This window comes from Chiloscyllium punctatum, chromosome 52 (assembly GCF_047496795.1).
Source record: "Chiloscyllium punctatum isolate Juve2018m chromosome 52, sChiPun1.3, whole genome shotgun sequence".
NCBI lineage: Eukaryota > Metazoa > Chordata > Chondrichthyes > Orectolobiformes > Hemiscylliidae > Chiloscyllium > Chiloscyllium punctatum.
In genome coordinates, this window is record NC_092790.1 from 34962002 (window position 1) to 34981927 (window position 19926).

A 19926-nucleotide genomic window follows, 5' to 3' on the forward strand; every position below is an offset into this window, starting at 1 on the left:
TAGGAAGGGAATTCCCTCCATGAATCAAGGAAATCTACTGCAGAGCTCACACAAAGGGATCCTTCCCCTCAGTGAACTCTCCCATCACATTACCCAACATATCAGCGAAAGCAGGACGCACAGTGCATGCTCGAGCCAACAAAGGGACCCCGGGTGATTGATGTCAGCACCGGACCAATGAAAGGACGGTGGGCGGAACTGGAGGACCAGGGGAGGTTGGTCCTCCAACCAATCAAAGTGAACTAGGGGCAGAACTAGACTAAACCACGTGGTTACCCTCGCGCGCAGCGGAGAGTCGCTGTAATGAATTTTCCGGAAGTTATGGAGCGAAAGGATACGGTAAGGAAAGAAACAAATAAACAGAGGGAAACGGGAGAAAAACTGTATTGCTATGAGGGGAGAGGTTTTACAAGCATGTTGTGCACGTCGGAAAACACAAATTTGAACTTCCCAGTCCCGTGTTTGTAGTAAAAGGGAAATTGCCTCAGCGCGGCTGCAGGCCTGAGTGAGCACCGCCATCTTTATTCGGGGCAACGATTCACTGGACACGTGCGCAGCCGCCATCTTTGTAGGGGGCAAGGTGCAGCCAGGCGCATGTGCAGCCTTTCTCTGGTACAGAGTCATTGGGCAGGATTTACACAGAGTACATTCAAACTCAGAGTAATGAATGTTTATTTCTGGATTTGTTTCGTCATTCATTTAAAGGACTTGCTATCGTAACTGAGTTTGCAGGTCAATCAAAATTGGAGGTATTGTGCATAGGGAAGAAGGTTACCTCAGGTTACAGTGAAATACTGATCAGATACGGATTAATTTAGATAAATGTGAGGTGCTGCATTTTGGAAAAGCAAGTCAGGGCAGGACTTATACACTAGGGGAAAGTGAAGACTGCAGATGCTGGAGATCAGAGCTCAAAAATGTGTTGCTGGAAAATCACAGCAGGTCAAGCAGCATCTAAAGATCAGGAGAATCGACATTGCGGGCATGAGCCCTTCTTCAGGATTCCTGAAGAAGGGCTCATGCCCGAAATGTCGATTATCCCGATCTTTGGATGCTACCTGACCTGCTGTGCTTTTCCAGCAATACGTTTTTCAGCCCAGGACTTATGCACTGAATGGAAAGGCCCTGGAGACGTTTGCAGAACAAAGAGACCTTGGACTGCAGGTTCACAGTACTTCCAAGTCAAGTTGCAGGTAGATAGGATGATGAAGAAGGTGTTCAGTGTATTTTCCTTTTTTGGCTAGAGCATTGAATATAGGATGTGGGAGGTCATGTTGCTGTACAGGACATTCATTAGGCCACTTTTGGAATATTGTGTGCAATTCTGGCCTGCCTCCTATCAGAAGGGTGCTGTGAAACTTGAAAGGTTTCAAAAAAGACTTACAAGGATGTTGTTAGGGTTGGAGGATTTGAGCTACAGGATGAGGCATAAAAGGCTGGGGCTGTTTTCCCTGGAGTGCCATAGGCTGAGCGGTGATGTTATGGAGATTTATACAATCATGAGGAGCATGAACAGGGTAAATGAACAAGGTGTTTTCCCTGGAGTAGTGGTGTCCAAAAGTAGAGGACATTGCTTTAGGGTTAACGGGGCAAAAATTCAAAGGGGGCTAAAGAACAACTCTTTCATGCAGTGGGTGGAATGAGCTGCCAGAGGAAGTGGTGGAGGCTAGTACAATTAAAACTTGTTGAAGGCATCTAAATAGACACATGATATGATTAGGAAGCGTTTACAGGGATATGGGCCAAGTGCTGGCAAATGGGAATAGACTAGGTTCGGATACCGGGTTGGCATGGATGAGTTAAACCGAAGGGTCTGTGTCGGTGCAATACGTCTCTTTGACTGTGGGATCATAACAGCTTCTACAGCTCTACTTCATCTCTGGGCTCCCTTATGAGCACTTTGTCAATATCTAGCTTGCTCAGTATCAAACAATGGGTGTATTTTTGGTCTGTTTCGTATTTTACGATTACTTTTACAGACATTTTTGTAAGTTAATTTTTCTCTGCCGCCCAGCCCCTGACCATGTGCTGCTTATTAATTTTCTTTCTGGAAAATCTTTGACACTCAAGAATTCTTTTTTCCAATAAGCAAGTGTATTTTCCTTCCATTTCGGACTATCAAATTCTGCACCATTTTCATTCCCTGTAATCTGTTTTGCACTGCCTGAAACATCAACTGTGTTTCTCCTTCCACAGATACCAGTGATTAATGCCAAAGTCCTGTTGCTTGTGGAGAGGGTGATGTTTGACTTTCTTGTACAGCTGCAGTTTGTGTGGTGAAGGTACTCCCACAATGTGGTTAGGTAAGAGATATTACAGAGTATTCATTACAGCAACAGTGATGATTTGAAGGTAATGTCCAAATCAAGAACAGTTTGTAGTTTTATCATCATGCTTATAATTTCACAAAAATATTATTGGGAACTTTAGACATAAGGTCAGAGACTGATGGTATTAGGTCAGGTGACCAAAAGCATTGCCAAATAAGCAGGCTTTGAGGAATGTCTTAAAGGAGGAAAGCAGACCTGTGAGGTTTTGGCTGCGAATTTCAGAAAATGATGCTTTGGCAACTGTAAAAGCAGCCACACAGGTGAAGTAATGAATTAATAGATCATTGGGAGTCTCGAACAGAATGGGTTGTCGAGGTCTTCACGGATGTGTGATGCGGCAAGCTAGGGATGATCACAACCAGGAATTAAATCAAGGGTCAGAATTTTAAATTGAGGGATGTGGGCCGGATGCTGGCAGGTGGGACGGAATTGGGTTGGAATATCTGGTTGGCATGGACGGGTTGGATTGAAGGGTCTGATTCCATTCTGTACGTCTCTGTGGCTCTATGTTGTTGATTATGAATAGGAGCCTTGTGATGGATCAACAAGTTTTGGTACGAGGGAGTACTTGGGCAGCAGAGATTTAGTTTTTCTTTAGATTACAGGGAGATTGAATGTGGGAAGCTGGCCAGGAGTGTGTTTGGATACTGACGTCTGGAGATAACACAAGGTGGATGACAGTATATGAGCTGAGACAAGGGTAGAATCAGCTAGAAATAGTGATCTTGGAGTGGGACTGGGCTGTCACCCTCACCTCACCTCTGGGATTCAGCTGGTTGTCAGGTTGTGAATCAGGGCCGTAACACAATCGGGAGCTGAGTGACCCTGGTGGAGCCTAAAATGAGTGTCACTCAGCTGGCTATTGCTGTGCAGATGCTGCTTGATACCCCTGTTGATGACATCTTCCATCACTTTACTGCTGATCGAGTGTGGACTGATAGATGGAAATTGCTTGGGTTGCATTGCCCTGTGTTTTTGTGCTGAACATCCCTGGGCAAGGTTCCACATTGTCGCTGGATGCCAGGGCTGGAGCGGTCCTTAGCTTGGTGGGTGGCAAGTTCTGGAGCTCAAACCATCAGTATTATTGCCAGAATATTGGTAGGGCCCGTAGCCTTTGCACTACTTAACCATTTCTTGATGTTATTCACACTGAATCAAACTGGCTTAAAACTCACATCTGTGATGTTGGAAATCACTGGAGAAGGCTGAGATGGATCATCCCACTTTGCACTTCTGGCTGAAGATTGCTGCAAATGCTGTCATCTTATCTGGTGCGTGGGCGTGTGAGACCCCTTCACCGGTAAGGGTGGGGATATCTGTGATGTTTCCTCCAGTGAGTTATTTAATTGTCCATCACCGTTCACAACTGGGTGTGGCAGAACTGCAGAGCTCCGATCTGATCTATTGGTTGTGGGATCGTTTAGCTCTGTTGCTTGCTGCTGATGCTGTTTGACATGAAATAGCTTCAGGAAATGGTTTAAGTAGAATCCAAAGAGATCAAACAAATATATCACAGACAAAAGATTAACTGGACCAGAGAATAGGACCCCTTAAAGATTAACGAGGCTGTCTATGGAACCACCAGGGGTGGGAAAGATATGGAAATATTTCACGTCATTTTTACTGGAGAAAGATATGGAAGCTCGAGAGTTTGGAGAAATAAACAGAGAGAACTTGAAAAGTATCCATGTTACAGTGGAGGTGTTACTGGATGTCTTGAATTGCATCAAGTTGAATAAAGCCCTGGGACCTGATCAGATGTATCCCGGAACTTTCTGGAAATCTAGGGAAGTGATTGTTGGGCCTCTCCTGAGGTATTTGTATCATTGATAGCGACAGATGAGGTGCCATTTTTTTAAAAAGGTGGTAAGGAGAGGCCATGGAACAAGAAAATAGTGAGCCTGAAGTCAGTGGCAGGCAAGTTGTTGGAAAGGATTCTGAGGGACAGGATATCCATCTATTTGGAAAAGTAAGGAATAATTATTGACTGTTCTCAATGTGGCTTTGTACGTGCACAATCGTGTCTCACTAACTTGACTGAATGTTTTGAAGTGACAAAGAAAATTGATTAAACCAGGCTGTGAACGTTGTTTATATGGACATTCGACAAGATTCCACAAAGCAGACTGGTTAGCAGGGTTACATAACATGGAATGAAGGGGAATAAGCCATTTGGGTACGAAACTGGCTTGATGGTAGGAGACAGAGGGTGATGATGGAGATTTGCTTTGTGGACTGGAGGACTATGAGCAGCAGTGTGCTACAAGGATCAATTATTGGGTCCTTATATAAATGACTTGGATGTGAATATATGAGATATGGTTAGTAGCTTTACACAAGACACCAAAATTGGAGGTGTAGTGGACAGCGAAGAAGGTTAGTTCAGAATACAACAGGATCTTGATCAGATGGGCCAGTGGAGCAAGGAATGGCAGATAGAGTTCAATTGAGATAAATGTTAGCTGTTGGATTTTGGAAAGACAAATCAGGGCAGGACTTATACACTTACTGGTAAGGTCCTGGGAAGTGTTGCTGAACAAAGAGACCTTGGAGTGCAGGTTCATAGTTCCTTGAAAGTAGAGTCACAGGTAGGTAAGGGAGTGACTGCAGCGTTTGTTATGCTCTCCGTCATGTTGTTGCTGTACAGGACATTGATTAAGGCTCTTCTGGAATTCTGTTTTCAGTTCCAATCTCCCTGTTCCAGGAATGATGTTGTGAAACTTGAAACATTTCAGAAAATGTTTGCAAGGACTTTGCCAGAGTTGGACAGTTTGAGGGCAGTGCATGTTTGGAGTGAGCTGCCAAGGGAAGGGGTGAAGGAGAGTACAATTACAACATTTAAAATACATTGATTAAGCCACTTCTCGAATTCTGTTTTCAGTTTGATTTTCCCTGTTCTGGGAAGGATGTTGTGAAACGTGAAAAGGTTCGGACAAGATTTACAAAAACGTTGCCAGGTTTGGAGGATTTGGGCTACAGGGAGAGGCTGAATAGGTTGGGGTTAATTTCCCTGGAGAGTCCAAGACTGAGAGGTGACTTCATGGAGATTTATAAAATCACGAGGGGCATGGATAAGGTGAGCAGACGGGGTTCTTTTTCCTGAGGTTAGATGGGTCCAAAACTGGAGCACATGGTTGAGAGGGCAACGATTAAAAGGAATCTAAGGGCAACGTTTTCAAGCTGAGTGTGGTGTGTGTATGGAATGAGCTGCCAGATGAAGTAGTGGAGGCTGATAAAATCACAACATTTAAAAGGCATCCGATTGGGTACGTGAACAGGAAGGGTTTTGATGGATACAGGCCAATAGCTGGCAAATGGGACTCCAGTAGTTTAGGATTCCTAGTTGGCATGGATGAATTGGACCGAAGTTCTGTTTCTGTGCTGTATATGTCTATGACGTTAATAAACTAAGATGCATTCCTCTTTTGTGGAGAGCAAGCTGAAGCACAGATAATTGTCCTTGGAGCTGAGAAGGTGAAACAGTGATTTTGACCTGGTGCAGATTTGGTTCCAAGGTCTTGAATTTGAGGAGAGAGAGGAATTGTTAACACTGTCATAACTTTTAGTAACTACTTTCAAGTAATTGGCAAATAATACAAAGTGAAAATGTGAACATTATTGTACTCAGTAAGTTCTGAGCATCTGGAACAGTCTGAATGACACAGATTCAGCAGGTATTCTGAAAGAGACTTGGAATTTTAATTTTTAAGGAAAGATTTGGGGGGCTGTGGGCAAATAGGAGGGGATTTGGGACAGATTTGCAGCATCTCCAGAGGGAGAGAGTACAGCCCCAATGGGCTGAATAGCCCCAATGGGCTGAATAGCCCCCAGGCCCTGTGCTCTGTGGTACTGCCCCATTCACTGTGAATGATGAAGCTCATCCCAGGGCAGAGAGAGGGATTAGCCCTCCACTCTCATCACAATGGGGCCTGGCTGATTGACGGCAGCTCCAGACCAATGGGAGGAGAGTCTGTGTGGTCCTGCAGCCAATGGGAGTGAATGAGGGGTGTGGCCAGCAAGATGACACAGGTCCATGAGCTGTGCAGGTGCCGTGTCACTGGGTGGGGTTGGGAGAGACAGCAGAGACTGGGACAGAGGCTGTGGGACCATAATTACAAACTCCCGGTAAATTAAAACCAAAAAACTGTGGAAGATGTAAATCAGAAAAAACAACCAGGAGGTTCTGGAAAAGCTCAGCAGGTCTGGCAGTATCTGTGATGAGAAATCAGAGTTAACGTTTCAGATCCGGTGTCCCTTCCTCAGAACTGATACTGAGAGAAAAAAATGTTGGTTTATATGCAGAGGGAAGGGTTTAGGGGAGGATGTAAGGATTAAAGGATAGGTGGGAATAGAGCGAGAAGAAGGGTTGGATAAAGGAGTGGATAACGATCTAGCTGGGGGAGGGCTACTAGCTGTTAGTGGCTAACCATAGGTAGTGTGTAATGACAGGCTGTGAGAACAAGGACTGGTGTGTGGGGTAGGGGGGCTAGGACATGGGGTTGCTAAACTACGGTTAGCCACTAACTGTCTACGTCGTAAGCTGTTCTCCACAGACATCACTCCATGATTGGAGCTGCAGAGGACAGAGTTGCAGATGGGCGGCACGGTGGCATTGTGGTTAGCACTGCTGCCTCACAGCGCCAGATACCCGGGTTCTATTCCCACCTCAGGCAACTGTCTGTGTCGAGTTTGCACATTCTCCCAGTGTCTGCGTGGGTTTCCTCCGGGTGCTCCGGTTTCCTCCCACAGTCCAAAAATGTACAGGTTAGGTGAATTGGCCATGCTAAATTGCCCGTCGTGTTAGATGTAGGGGAATTGGTCTGGGTGGGTTGCTCTTTAGACGGTTTGTCTGATCTAAAAATCTCTTAAATATCCTTCCCAACCCCCTCTATACTCCTCAAAGATGTATCTTAAAGTTGTTCTCTTTAATCAACATTTCCAGCATTCGTGAAGCACTTTAGGAGATTTGTCAGTGTGAAAGGCTCCATACAATGCAGGTCGTTGTTGTTAATGTCTGACATTAGGAGAAACAGGAATGAACACTCTCTCTCTTATACCTGATAAACAGCAGCAAAAGCAGGAAGCACTGAGCATGCTCCAGCCCACAAAGGGCCTCTGGTGATTGATCTCAGTGCAGGACCAATAAAAGGATGGGGACGGTGCTGAAAGACAAGGTAGTGCCGGTTGGTCTGAGTGAATGAGGGGCGTGGCTACACTCAACCACGTGATAAGCCTCTCGATTAGTGGTGCTGGAAGAGCACAGCAGTTCAGGCAGCATCCAAGGAGCAGCAAAATCGACGTTTCGGGCAAAAGCCCTTCATCAGGAATAAAGTGATACCACGTGATAAGCTTCACTGGCAGCACTGTAATGTTGTGATCAAGGCATTGGAAATGTGTGAAGGTGCAGGGCATGGTTAAGGAAAGACATATTGATCAGGAAGAGAAGGAAATTTTAATGGAACGGGCTGAGACGTTTTACAGAACTTAGTGCACATCGGAAAACACAAATTTGAAAATCCCAGGCCTGTGTTTGTGGCAAACGGGAAAATGCTTCAAATGGTGAAAGGTGTGAGTGATCGCCGCCATCTTTATTGGGGGCAGTGATCCACGGGACATGTGTGTGGCTGCCAACTTTGAGAGGGGCAAGCTGTAGGGGGACGCATGCACAGCCTTCCTTGGCAGGGAGTGATAGGGCAGGATTTACACAGTGTCAGAGTCAGGATGTTTTCAATGTCAAAGAGTGTGATGCTAGAAAAGCACAGCAGGTCAGGCAGCAGCTGATTGGTGGGAAGGAAGATGGAAACGTAGGACAGGTCAAAAGGGCAGTGCCGAGTTGGAAGGCTGGATCTGGGATAAGGTGGGTGGAGTGGAAATGAGGAAACTGGTGAAATCCACATTGATCCCATGTGATTGGAGGATCTGAACACCGATGATGAGGCGTTCTTCATCCAGCCATCAGATGCCTGGGATTTGGCGGTGGAGATGGCCCAGGACCTGCATATCTTTGGTGGAGCAGGAAGGGGAGTTAAAGTCTTTGGGCACAGGCTGTTTGGCTTGTTTAGTGTTTTACTGTTACTTTCACAGACCTTTTGTAAGTTAATTTTCCTCTGCTGCCCAACCCCTGACAATGTGCTGCTCTCTCAACGGACTAAATTTTCCACAGTATCTTTGCCAGTGAATAAATCTTTTTTTCAACAAAAGAGTGCATTTTCCTTCCATTTCTGACCATCAAATTCTGCAACATTCTCACTTCCTGTAATGCATTTAGCACTCCCTGAAATATCAACTATGTGTTTCTCTCTCCACAGACACCAGTGATTAATGCCAAAGCCCCATTGCCTGTGGAGAGGGTGATGTTTGACTTCCTTGTACAGCTGCAGTTGGTGTGGTGACTTGGGTAAGAGATGTTACAGATTATTCACTCAGTGACAGTGAAGAGTTGACAATGTGTGTGCAAATCAACAACGGTTTGTATTTTTATCATTTTTATAATTTCACAGAAATTGAGAATTTCTGACATAAGGCCACAGATGGGGATATTAGGTCAGGTGATCAAAAGTATTGCCAAATAAGCAGGTTTTCAGGAATACATTAAAGGAGGAGGCCAGTCTGAGAGGGTCAGGGTGCGATTTCCAGACTTTGTTCCCTTGACCGTGTCGAAACAGCCAGACTGGTGAAGCAATACATAAATGCATCTTTGGGAGTCTGAAAGAAAATGAGTTGTTGGGATCTCACAGGTTGTGTGGTTCAGGGAGACAGGGATGTTCACAGCCAGGAATTACATCAAGGGAGAGAATTTTAAATTGTTGCTTGGAAGGAGCCTTTTGATGAATCAACAAGTTTTGGTGCAAGTGAGCACTCGGGCAGGAGGGTTTTCGATACTCTTGGGATTATATGTAAGTTGAATGTGGGAGGCTGGCCAGGACTGTGTTTGGATAACGTAGTCTGGAGATAACACAGGGATGGACGAGTATTTCAGTAAATGGGCTGAGACTAGGGTGGAGTTGGGTGATGTCACTGATGTAGAAATAGCAGTTTTGGAGTCGGGCCCCTCCTCATCACTCCCCCTCCCCAATTCACAAATATTTTTCGTTGTTCTGTCTGTCTTTTCTGGTTATGTCCTTCTCTCCAATTCTGCTAAGAACTAATACTTGACCTCAAGGTTGTTGGAAAATCCTGCTCCATCTCCACTCTCCCTTTCCTTTCTGAATTCCTCATCTGTGGTGTCCATCCAGGATCTATCTTTGTCCCCTCCTGTATCTCACCTACACACTGCCAGGAGGTGACATCGTATTGGTTTCCCATGTACACTGACGATGCCCAGCTCTCTCTCCCTATCATCCCTCTCTATTGCTCCACTGTTACTCATTCATCAAACTGCTTACCACTCGATTGGCTGCAATTTCCTCCACTGAAACACTGCAATGGTTAAACCCATTGCCTTCAGTTGCTATTACAAATTACTTTCCCTTACTGCTCAGCCCCTCCCTCTTACTGGGAAATGCCTGAGGCAGAACTTAACAATATTGCTCTCATGTTCTGACCCCAAGGTAACCTTCTGATCAGACATCTACACAATTGCAAACACCTGGAATTCCAATCTCTAAAATGTTGCTTTTCTCCACCTCACCCCAGCTCCATTGCTACTGAAACCCCTTACCCATGTCTGTGTTGCATTAAAGTTGACAAATCTAAAACAGAACCCTTGATTCTGCAACTGACCCAGAATCTGGTTCTAGGATCCCTCATGATGGGACACATCCTCTCAGTATTTACCCTGACATACCCCTTAATAAGCCTATGTTTCAATAAGATCGCCTCTCATTCTCCCCCAAATCCAATGAGTCCAGTCCCAACTTCTTCAGCCTTTTCTTAAAAGATAGTCCCTGCAAACCAGGGATCATCCCAGTAAATCTTCTCTGAATGCTTCCGATGAAGTGATGTATTTCCTTAAATAAAGGGACCAAAATTTCTCTCATTACTCCATATGTGGTCTCACTCGCATATATAAAGTGGCTCTCAGGTATATACTCCAAACGCTTATACTGCAAATCCCCTGAAATCAGGAATAATATTCCATTCCCCTTCCTGATGACCTGTTGTAACTGTGTGCTAGCTTTCTGTGTTTCCTGCACAGTTACCCCCTGGGTCCCTTTTGTGTTGCAGCTTTCTACAGTTTCCACCATTTAAATAGTCCTCTGTTCTTTTATTACCTCCTCCAAAATGAACAACTTCACATTATCCCAAGTTATGCTCCATTTACCAACTTGTCCACTTCTCCGAATCCATCTCTGTAAACTGTTTATAATCCTTTTGGAATTTTACTGTTCTACATTTTCTAGGAGACTCCCCCCTCATTCTTCTAAATCTTTCCAGGGAGCACCAGGCAGTGGGAAGCATGCTGAGTTGCTGTCTTTTCAGAGAGACTCTTTGGAATGACTGGGAGGATCTTGCTGCCCTTTGGTCAGAATGGAGACAACTTGCCCATCGAGCTGCATGAGCCTTTCACCCCCCCCCCCCCCCCCCCCCATGTCTTATTGATGAGGCACAGCGGCAGAACGGAAGGAAAGAAAAGGAAGGAAATCCTGCTCTCCAAATCTCACTGACTCTTGGAACATTCTGTCCCATGTGTCAAAGATCTGCCCTGTTCAGTCACATGAAGTCCCAAGTTGGAAAATCATAGAAACCCACACAGATTTCCCCCTGAACTGACTACTGACCTCCACAAGGGGTAATATGTACAGTCATCCTGGACCAGGAGGAGGGGATGGTGTGAGTTTCTAACCTGAACTGACAGTGACAGATTTTATAAATTTGTATTACAGGATACTACAGGTGGATATTCAGATGGCAATCTCAGTAACTGTAATGCCAAACTCTGATTGAATTACTCCATTCATCAGGACCTCAGGACCTGGATATTTGCACTGTGTGTGAGTATTTTGTTCCAGCTCAATTCCATTTTCTGCATAAAAATTCTCCTTTGAATCAAACCGTCCTGTCAATAGATCTCCCCAAAATCTTAAATATGTGTCCAGTAATCCTTTTATGATGAGTTGATGAGTGCAAGGTTTAACATCCTGTTGTATATGTTTTGTAAGCACTTGTCTCTCAGCTCCCCTCAATTTCCTTTGCTACAACGAGAACACCTCAGTTTCCCCAAACCCCTGATTCCCCAGTGTCTGTTTGCTCTCTATAAGGTACACATCAGGATCGTGTTGGAACATTCTCCACTTGCCTTCATCAGTGCAGCCCTCAACAGTATTAAAGAAAGCGAACATCCTCCAGGACAAAGCACTGTGCCTGAGTGGTGTCCCATCCACCACCTTCAGCATTCCCTCTCTCCACCCCCGATGCACAGTGGCATCACTGTGTAAAAGGTAAAGTCAGCATTGTCCTACCAGACCATAGGGCTGCTCTCTCATTAGGGAGAGATGTCTGGTGGTGGTTTAACCTGAAGGTTACCACAGCCCAGGCAAGGGGAGAGGTTGAGAACAAGAGTCCATCTATTGTAGATGGATATTCTTGATATGTATTAACAACACCCATGTCCCTGCAACTAAAATCCCCCATTCCTTGAACCATCCTGGTAACTCTCCTGTGCCCCCTCTCAGGGACCCTGCCATCCTTCCCAATGTGTGGGCAAACTCTGGTTTGCACAGACCCAGCTGCTCTGTGTTCCTGTGGGTGATGTCATCATCGAGCAACACTTGCACTAAACCTCACTGTCTGTGAGGGTGGGAGACACAAATCCCGAAATCATTTGAGATGTATTTAGTGTGCACTTGCTATGCCATGATAGATGACACTTTTCCACATGTACTGGAAAATAGAGGAGGATAATAGTATGGTGGTAGTTTTCAGTCGTAGTTTTCTTTCTCTCAGATTCGATGGACCACCAGAGCGTTTTTCTGTTCTGTAGACCGCTGAGATGTTTATTATAGGAATATGACAGGCTCCATTGGACATCAGGTCAGAAACGGTGATACTAGAATAGATGACACATGATTGGTCGATTTTCTTGGGAGGAAAGTGAGACGCAGAGATTTAAGAGGAAATTCAGAAGCTCAGCGCAGGAATTGTAAAGGGCAATCATCAAGTGAGAAATAAACATTGGGCATCCTGAAAGCTGGAAATAAAGAAAGGCACATATAGCAGAGCTTTGAGAGACTGGAGGGGATTAGACAGGGGGAGGATAATGAAGCTGGAGGAGATGCAAGTTGGAAAGGATTGTGAGGATGGACGATGTTACAGAGATAGAGAGATTTGTGATAGAGGTTTTTGAATTTTGAGGCTGGAGTGGAATTATAGAGATGAGGAATATTTGTAAGGCTGGATGAGATGGCACTGATAGGGAGAGTTCCAAACATAGAGGAATTTACAGAGGTAACGAGTCATAAAGTTACACAGCATCGACACAGAACATGTGGTCCAACCAGTCCGTGTCGACCATAAATTCGAACTGAACTAATCGCACCTGCCTCCACTTGGTCCAAGTCCATCCTAGCATTCCCTGTTGATATACGGGTCCAAATGTTTTTTTCCTATTAGAATCCCATTCCCCTACCCTTTTGCTCTACATTTACCCCGACTAATTCACTCAACCCAATCATTCCTGAACACTATGGGCAATTGAGCACGGTCAGGTCACCTCCCCTGTACATCTGTGGATTGTGGGAGGAAACGGCAGCACCTGGAGGAACCCACACTGTCATGGGGAAGAATATGCAAACTCCACATGGACAGTCACCCAATACAGGAATTGAGCCTGTGTCCCTGGTGTTGAGAGGTAGCAGTGCTAACCGTTGAGCCACTGTGACACCCTGAAATTGTAATTGCATTCACATCTACCACGTCCTCTGCAAGTTTATTCCACATGTGAACCACTCTTGTGCAAAAACAAAAAATAACATCGGAACTTCTTTTTAAAGCCTTACTTTTTAATTTGAGAAAAGGATGTCCCCAATCTTGAATCGCAACCCCTCCTGGAAAGGGCACCTGCTGTTCACATTACCAAAACTCTTCAGGATTTTATAAACCTCTAATAAGTTCACCCCTCAGCCTCCTGTGCTCCAGTGAAAAAGGACCCAACCTATCCAGACTCTGCTTATAATTCAATCCCTCCGTTCCCATCACCATCCTGGTAAATCTCTTCTGAACCTGCTCCGATTTAATAATATCCTTCCTATAACAGCACAAGCAGAACTGGGCACAGTATTCCAGAAGAGGCCTCCCCAACATCCTGTACAACCTCAACATAATGTCCCAACGCCTATATTCAAAGATCTGAGCAATGAAGGCAAATGTGCTAAACCCCTTCTGAGCCACCCTGTCTGCATGTGACACATAGTTCAAAGATCTGAACCCCTCGGTCTCTTTGTTCCATATCACTATCCGAGGCCCAACTTTTAATCAGTCTAAGTCCAGCCTTCGTTTGTTTTACCAAGATGTAATATTTTGCATTTATTCCAATCCAAAAATCACAAACATCCTTCGAGTATAGAGGCAAGAATGTTACAGAGATGTTACAGGTGCATGGTTCTCTGAAAGTTGATTCACAGGTAGACAGGACAATGACGAAAGCTTTTGACACACTGGCCTTCAGCAGTGCATATCACTGAGTATCGAAATCAGGGAATTACGTTACAGTTAATAGGATGCTGGTGAGGCCATACTGGTAGCGTAATGTTCAGTTTTCCTTTCAATTTACTATAGGAAGTGTGTTATTAAATTGGAAAGACGGCTGAAGACATATACAAGGATGTTACTGTCTCAATAGTCTGAGTTATAGGGAGAGTTTGGACAAGCTGGGATATTTTACTTTAGCCTGTATGAGGTTGAGGGGGATCTGACAGAAGTGTATAAGATCATGACAGGCATGGACCGAATGAATGTACTCAGTCTTTTTTCCCCAGGGTTGGGCAATCACAGACTAGAGGGCATCAGTTTAAGGAAAGAGGGGAAAATCAGTAAGGCAAAAAGGGGACAGGAGACCGCTTTGGCGAATAGGGAAAGGGTTTTTACAAATACATTAAGAGCAAATGGGTCACTAGAGAGAGAATAGGCCACCTCAAAGATCAGCAAGGCAGCCTATGTGTGAAGACACAGGAGATGGAGTTGTTGGGGGGGATACTAAACGAGTGGCATCAGTGTTTACTGTGGAGAAGGACAGATTTGTGGGGGTTGTCAAGATTAGAGATCGTGAGGGTGGGTGATGAGATGGGAGGCAATTGGAGGATGTTACAGAGATGCTTGTGATACCAGAGATAGTGATGGTTCTGAGGCGAGAGAGGATTTCTAGAGATAAGGAAGAGTTTAGTCTGGATGAGGTGACAGTGATCTGGGGAGTTGTGAGCATGGAGGAATTCAGAGATAGCGAGAGTTTGAGTCTTAAAATGATACAGAACAGAGACAGACCCTGTGGTTAAACCAGTCCGTGTTGACCATAATTCCCAACTAATCTAATCGCACCTGCCTCCGCTTGGTCCACATTCATCCAAATATTTCCTATTTATGGACTTGTCTAAATGTCTTTTAAACATTGTAATTGTATTCACAGCTGCCTCTTTTTCTGGGAGTTCACTTCACACATGTAAAGGTAAAAATAAATCACCAATTTATTTTTTAAACCTTTCTCCTCTATTTTCAAATTGTATGCACCCAGGTCTTGAATCCCCCCCTCCCCCTTATCTACACGCTTCATGGTTTTATAATCCTTTAAGGTCATCCCTCAACCTCCTACGCTGTAGTGAAAAAGCATCCCAGCCTATCCAGCTTCTCCTTGTGACACAATCCCTCCATTCATGGCAACATCCCGGTTAGTCTCTTCCGAATCCGCTCCAATTTAATAATATCCTTCCTATCACAGCACAACCAGAACTGGACACAGTATTCTAGAAGAGGCCTCCCCAGCATCCTGTACAGCCTCAACCTAAATTCCCAACTCTGGTACTCAGAGGTCTGAGCAATGAAGATAAGTGTGCTAACCACCTTCTTAATCACCCTGTCTACATGTGACACAGACTAAGAAGACCTGTACCTCTCAGTAGCTTTGTTCCATATCACTACTCAAAGCCTTACTTTTAATTAGTGTAAGTCCTGCCCTCGTTTGTTTTATCAAGATGCAATATTTTGCATCAGTATTTACTGTGGAGAAGGACACGGGAGATGTAGAATGTGGGGAAATAAATGGTGACATCTTGAAAAATGTCCATACTACAGAGTACGGGATGTCTGGAAACGCATAAAGGATGGATCAATCCCCAGGCTTTGATCAGTTGTACCCTAAAATTCTGTGGGAAGCGAGGGAAGTGATTTCTGGGCCTCTTGCTGAGATTTTTGTATTATTGATAGTCACAGCTGAGGTGCCAGAAGACTGCGGGTTGGTTAATACGGCGCTACTATTTAACGAAGGCAGTTTGGACAAGCCCAGGAACTACAGATGCTGTGCTAGACTAGGTGTTGGAGGGAGCCCTGAGCGACAGGATTTGCGTGTATTTGGAAAAGCACAGACTGATTAGGGATAGTCAGCATAACTTTCTGCATGGGAAATCATGTGTCACATACTCGATCTGGTTTTTAAGAAGTAACAAAGAGGATTGATGAGAGAAGAGTAGTAGATGCGATCTATATGGACTTCAGTAAGGTGTTCGACAAGGTTCCCCATGGGAGACTGGTTATCAAGGTTAGATCTCACGGAAGTAGCCATTTGGATATAGAACTGGCTCAAAGGCAGAAGACAGAGTGTGGTGGTGATGGATGATTATTTTTCAGACTGGAGGCCTGTGACTAGTGGAGTGCCACAAGGATCGTGCTGGGTCCACTACTTCTCATCATTTATATAAATGAATTAGATGTGAACACGGGAGGTATAGATAGTAAGTTTGTAGATGGCACTAAATTGGAGGTGTAGAGGACAGTGAAGAAGGTTACCTCAGATTTCAATGGGATTTTGATCAAATAGGCAAATAGGCTGAGGAGTGGCAGATGGAGTTCAATTCAGATAAGTGCGAGGTGCTGCATTTTGGAAAAGCAAAGCTTAGTAGGACTGATACACGTCATGGTCAGGTCCTGGGGAGTGTTGCTGAACAAAGGGACCTTGCTGTGCAGGTTCATAGCTCCTTGAAAGTAGAGGCGCAGGTAGATAGGATAGTGAAGGTGTTTGGTATGATTTCGTTGATTAGTCAGAGTATTGAGTAAGAGAGTTGGGAGGTCATGTTGCGGCTGTTCAGGACATTGGTTTGGCCACTCTTGCAATATTGTGCGCAATTCTGTTCTCCACCTATCACAAAGATGTTGTGTAACTTGAAAGGTTCACAAAAGATTTATAAGGATGTTGCTAGGGTTGGAGAATTTGAGATATAGGGATAGGCTGTACAGGCTGGGGCTGTTTTCCCTGGAGCGTCAGAGGCTGAGGAGTGATCTCAAAGGTTTATAAAATCATGAGCATGGATCAGATAGATAGACAAGGGATTTTCACTGGAGTGGGGGAGTCTAGAACTAGAGGGTATAGATTTAGCGTGAGGGAAAAGATATAAAAGGGACCTAAGGGGCAACTTTTTCATGCGACGGTGTTGTGTTTATGGAATGAGCTGCCAGAGGGAGTTGTGAAGGCTGGTACAATTGCAACATTTATTCGGCATCTGGATGAGTATATGAATAGGAAGGGTTTAGAGGGATATTGACCAAGTGCTGGCAAATGGGACGAGATTAGGTTCGGAAAACTGGTCGGTATGGACGAGTTTGACTGAAGGGTCTGTTTCCGTGCTGTATGTCTGTGACTCACAGCCGGGGATCAGCTCAGTGGGTTTCAGTCTCTTCAAAGGTAAATCTTACTCTGTTTTACTTTTTCAAATCTGCAACATTCAGTAGGGTGAGTGTTTACTAGTTTAAGTGCCTCTGTTATGATCTTTTGGTTGAATGTTTTAAATGTAAAATACAGGTACTAATGTATTCGAGAGTAGTCTTTTGTAAAGCTGTAAGACTCTGCCTTTTTCTGGGTCTACAGATTAAGGTGCAGAGATGGCCATTCGTACAGTGATGTACACTTCCTGGAGGAGAGTAGGGGGAGTTTGAATGATCCTGAGGATAGCCTACAGGAAGTGATGCAAATCCTCTTGGATCACATGGATCAGATGGAGCGGTGCTTAATGGTAATGAAGAATTTACAAAAGTCAGGATGTGTGATAGGTGGCAGTTTCAGGCCGAAAAACTGCCGATACAGTCAGGTAGATGGGTTACCTCTCGGAAAGGTAGGAGAGGGAGGTAGGTAGAGAAGGAGTCTCCTGTGGCTATCCCCATCTGAAACAAGTATACTATTTTGGATAATGTAGGTGGTCATAGACTCTCAGGGGAATTTTGCACTGACAGCCAAGTTACTGCTACTGAGACTGGCTCGACTATAATGAGAGGTATATCAGATTCCAAACGCTCAAGGATGATAAGGGACTCTGTAGTTGGGCACAGACTGCCCTTTCTGTAGCTGACAGACATCAGAATGGGGTGGTACCTCCCTGGTGTCAGGATCAAGGATGTTTCGGACAGGTAGCAGAATATTCTCAAAGGGAAGAATGACCAGTGAGAGGTCATTGTACATTGGTACCAATGACATAGGAAGGGGAAGAGATGAAGTCCTGATGAGAGAATATAGCAAATTAGCCTGGAATATAAAAAAGTAGGTCCTCGACCATAATATCTGCATTACTTCTGGTGCTACATGCTAGTGAGAGTAGGAATAGCAGGATGGAGGGGATGAATGATTGGCTAAGGAGCTGGTGTAGGGCAGAAGGATTCACATCTTTTGATCATTGTAAGCTCCTCTGGAGTAGAGTTGACCTGCATAAGAAGGATGGATTGTACCTGAATTGGAAAGTGTCTAATATCCAGGCAGGGAGATTTGCTAGTGTTACTCAGGTGGCATTAATCCAGTAAGGGTAAACCCAAAGAGATAGTGATAAAAGAGGTAAGTCTGAGGCTGGTACAGTTCAGAAGTCAGACAGTCAAGACAGGCAAGGGCAAGGCACAGAACCAGGTGGAACTGACAAGTTACACTACATTTACTTCAATGCAAGAGGCCTGACAGGGAAAGGCAGATGGGCTCAGGGTATGGTTTTGAACGTGGCACTGGGATATCATGGGTATTACAGAAACGTTACTCAGAGATGGGTAGGACTGGCAGCGTAATGTTCCAGGGTATCGATGCAAGAGGAAGGATAGGAAGGGGGACATGAGAGGAGGCGGAGTGGCCTTTTTGTTTAGAGGTAGCATTCCAGTTGTGCTGAGGGAGGATATTCCTGGGAGTACGTCCAGTGAAGTTATTTTGGTGGAACTGGGAAATAAGAAAGGGATCATCACCTTGTTGTTACTATCTGCGTGGGTTTCGTCTATTTGCTCTGGTTTCCTCCCATTATCTAAAGATATGCAGGTTGTGTGGATATTCCAGGCTGAATTGCCCATATTGTTCAGGGATGTGCACGCTAGGTGGATTAGCCATGGGGAATGCAGTGGTAAGGTAGGAGTCTCTGAGGGTCCGTGTGGTTGTGATGAGCTGAATGGCCTACTTCCACGCTGTCAGGGTTCTTTGATAATTCTACTAGTTTTAAAATAGTTACAGAAAATAATAGACCAGATCTAAATGGTGTTCTAAATTGGACAAAGGCGAATTTTGACAGTACAAGGTATTCCTTTGCTATTCCCAGGCTGGAAAGTGGGAACATAAGAACATAAGAAAGAGGAGCAGGAGTAGGCTACATGGCCCCTCAAGCCTGCTCTTCCATTTAATAAGATCAGGGCTGATCTTTTCATGGCCTCTGCTCCACTTTCCTGTTCTCTCACCATAACCCTTAATTCCTTTCCTGTTCACAAATCTACCTTTTGACCTAACGATAGTCAAGTCGATAACCTAAACTGCTGCACTCAGCAGCAAATTCCACAGATTCACAGATTTAGCTGAAGAAGTCCATCCTGAACTCAGTCCTAAATCTGATACCCCCTTATTTTGATGCTCTGCTCCCTAGTTTAAGTGACCCCTAGCGGAAATCACCTCCCTGCTTCTATCTTATCTACTCCGTTCATAATTTTATTTTTTTTCCCATCCAACCTCCCATATTTCGAAATTCCAATGAGTATACTACCAGTTTCCTCAATCTCTCTGCATCCGCCAACCCTCTGAAATCCTGACTGAAACTAGTGACCCTCCTCTACACTCCCTCCTGTGTCAGTACATCTTTGCGAATGTAAGGGGACCAAACCTGTACACAGTACTCCAGGTGTAGCCTCCCCAGCACCCTGTACAGCTGCAGCATAACCATCCCTCTAGCAATGAAGGACAATATTCCCTTCACTGTCTTAATTACCTGCTGTACCTGAAAACCAACTTGCTGTGATTCGTGCATAAGGACACCCAGCTCCCTCTGCACAGCAGCATGCTGCAAGTTTTCACCATTTCATCATCAGTTTGCTGTTAGTCTGACCAAAATGGATGACTTCACGTTTCCCAATCTTGTCCTTCATCTGCCAGATCCTTACCCACTCACATAGCCTATCTGTATCCCTGTGCAGACTTACAGTGGCCTCGGCACACATTGCTCTACCACTC

At 44.8% G+C, this 19926-nt stretch overlaps 1 long non-coding RNA gene across 5 annotated transcripts in view; it reads left to right on the forward strand.

The window, feature by feature from the left end:
* The first annotated feature begins 254 nt into the window (after positions 1-254).
* LOC140470634 (uncharacterized) overlaps positions 255-19926 on the forward strand; it is a 32952-nt gene continuing 13280 nt past the window's right edge. For 2 of the 5 annotated variants that reach the window (XR_011956567.1, XR_011956566.1), the window contains exons 1-4: positions 255-339; positions 2197-2303; positions 8639-8727; positions 11156-11263. This is a non-coding gene — a long non-coding RNA (uncharacterized lncRNA). Of the gene's footprint in view, positions 340-641; positions 661-2196; positions 2304-8638; positions 8728-11155; positions 11264-11530; positions 11711-17337; positions 17483-19926 lie in introns of those variants that run through there. The other 3 variants (XR_011956570.1, XR_011956568.1, XR_011956569.1) reach the window with 3 other exon arrangements.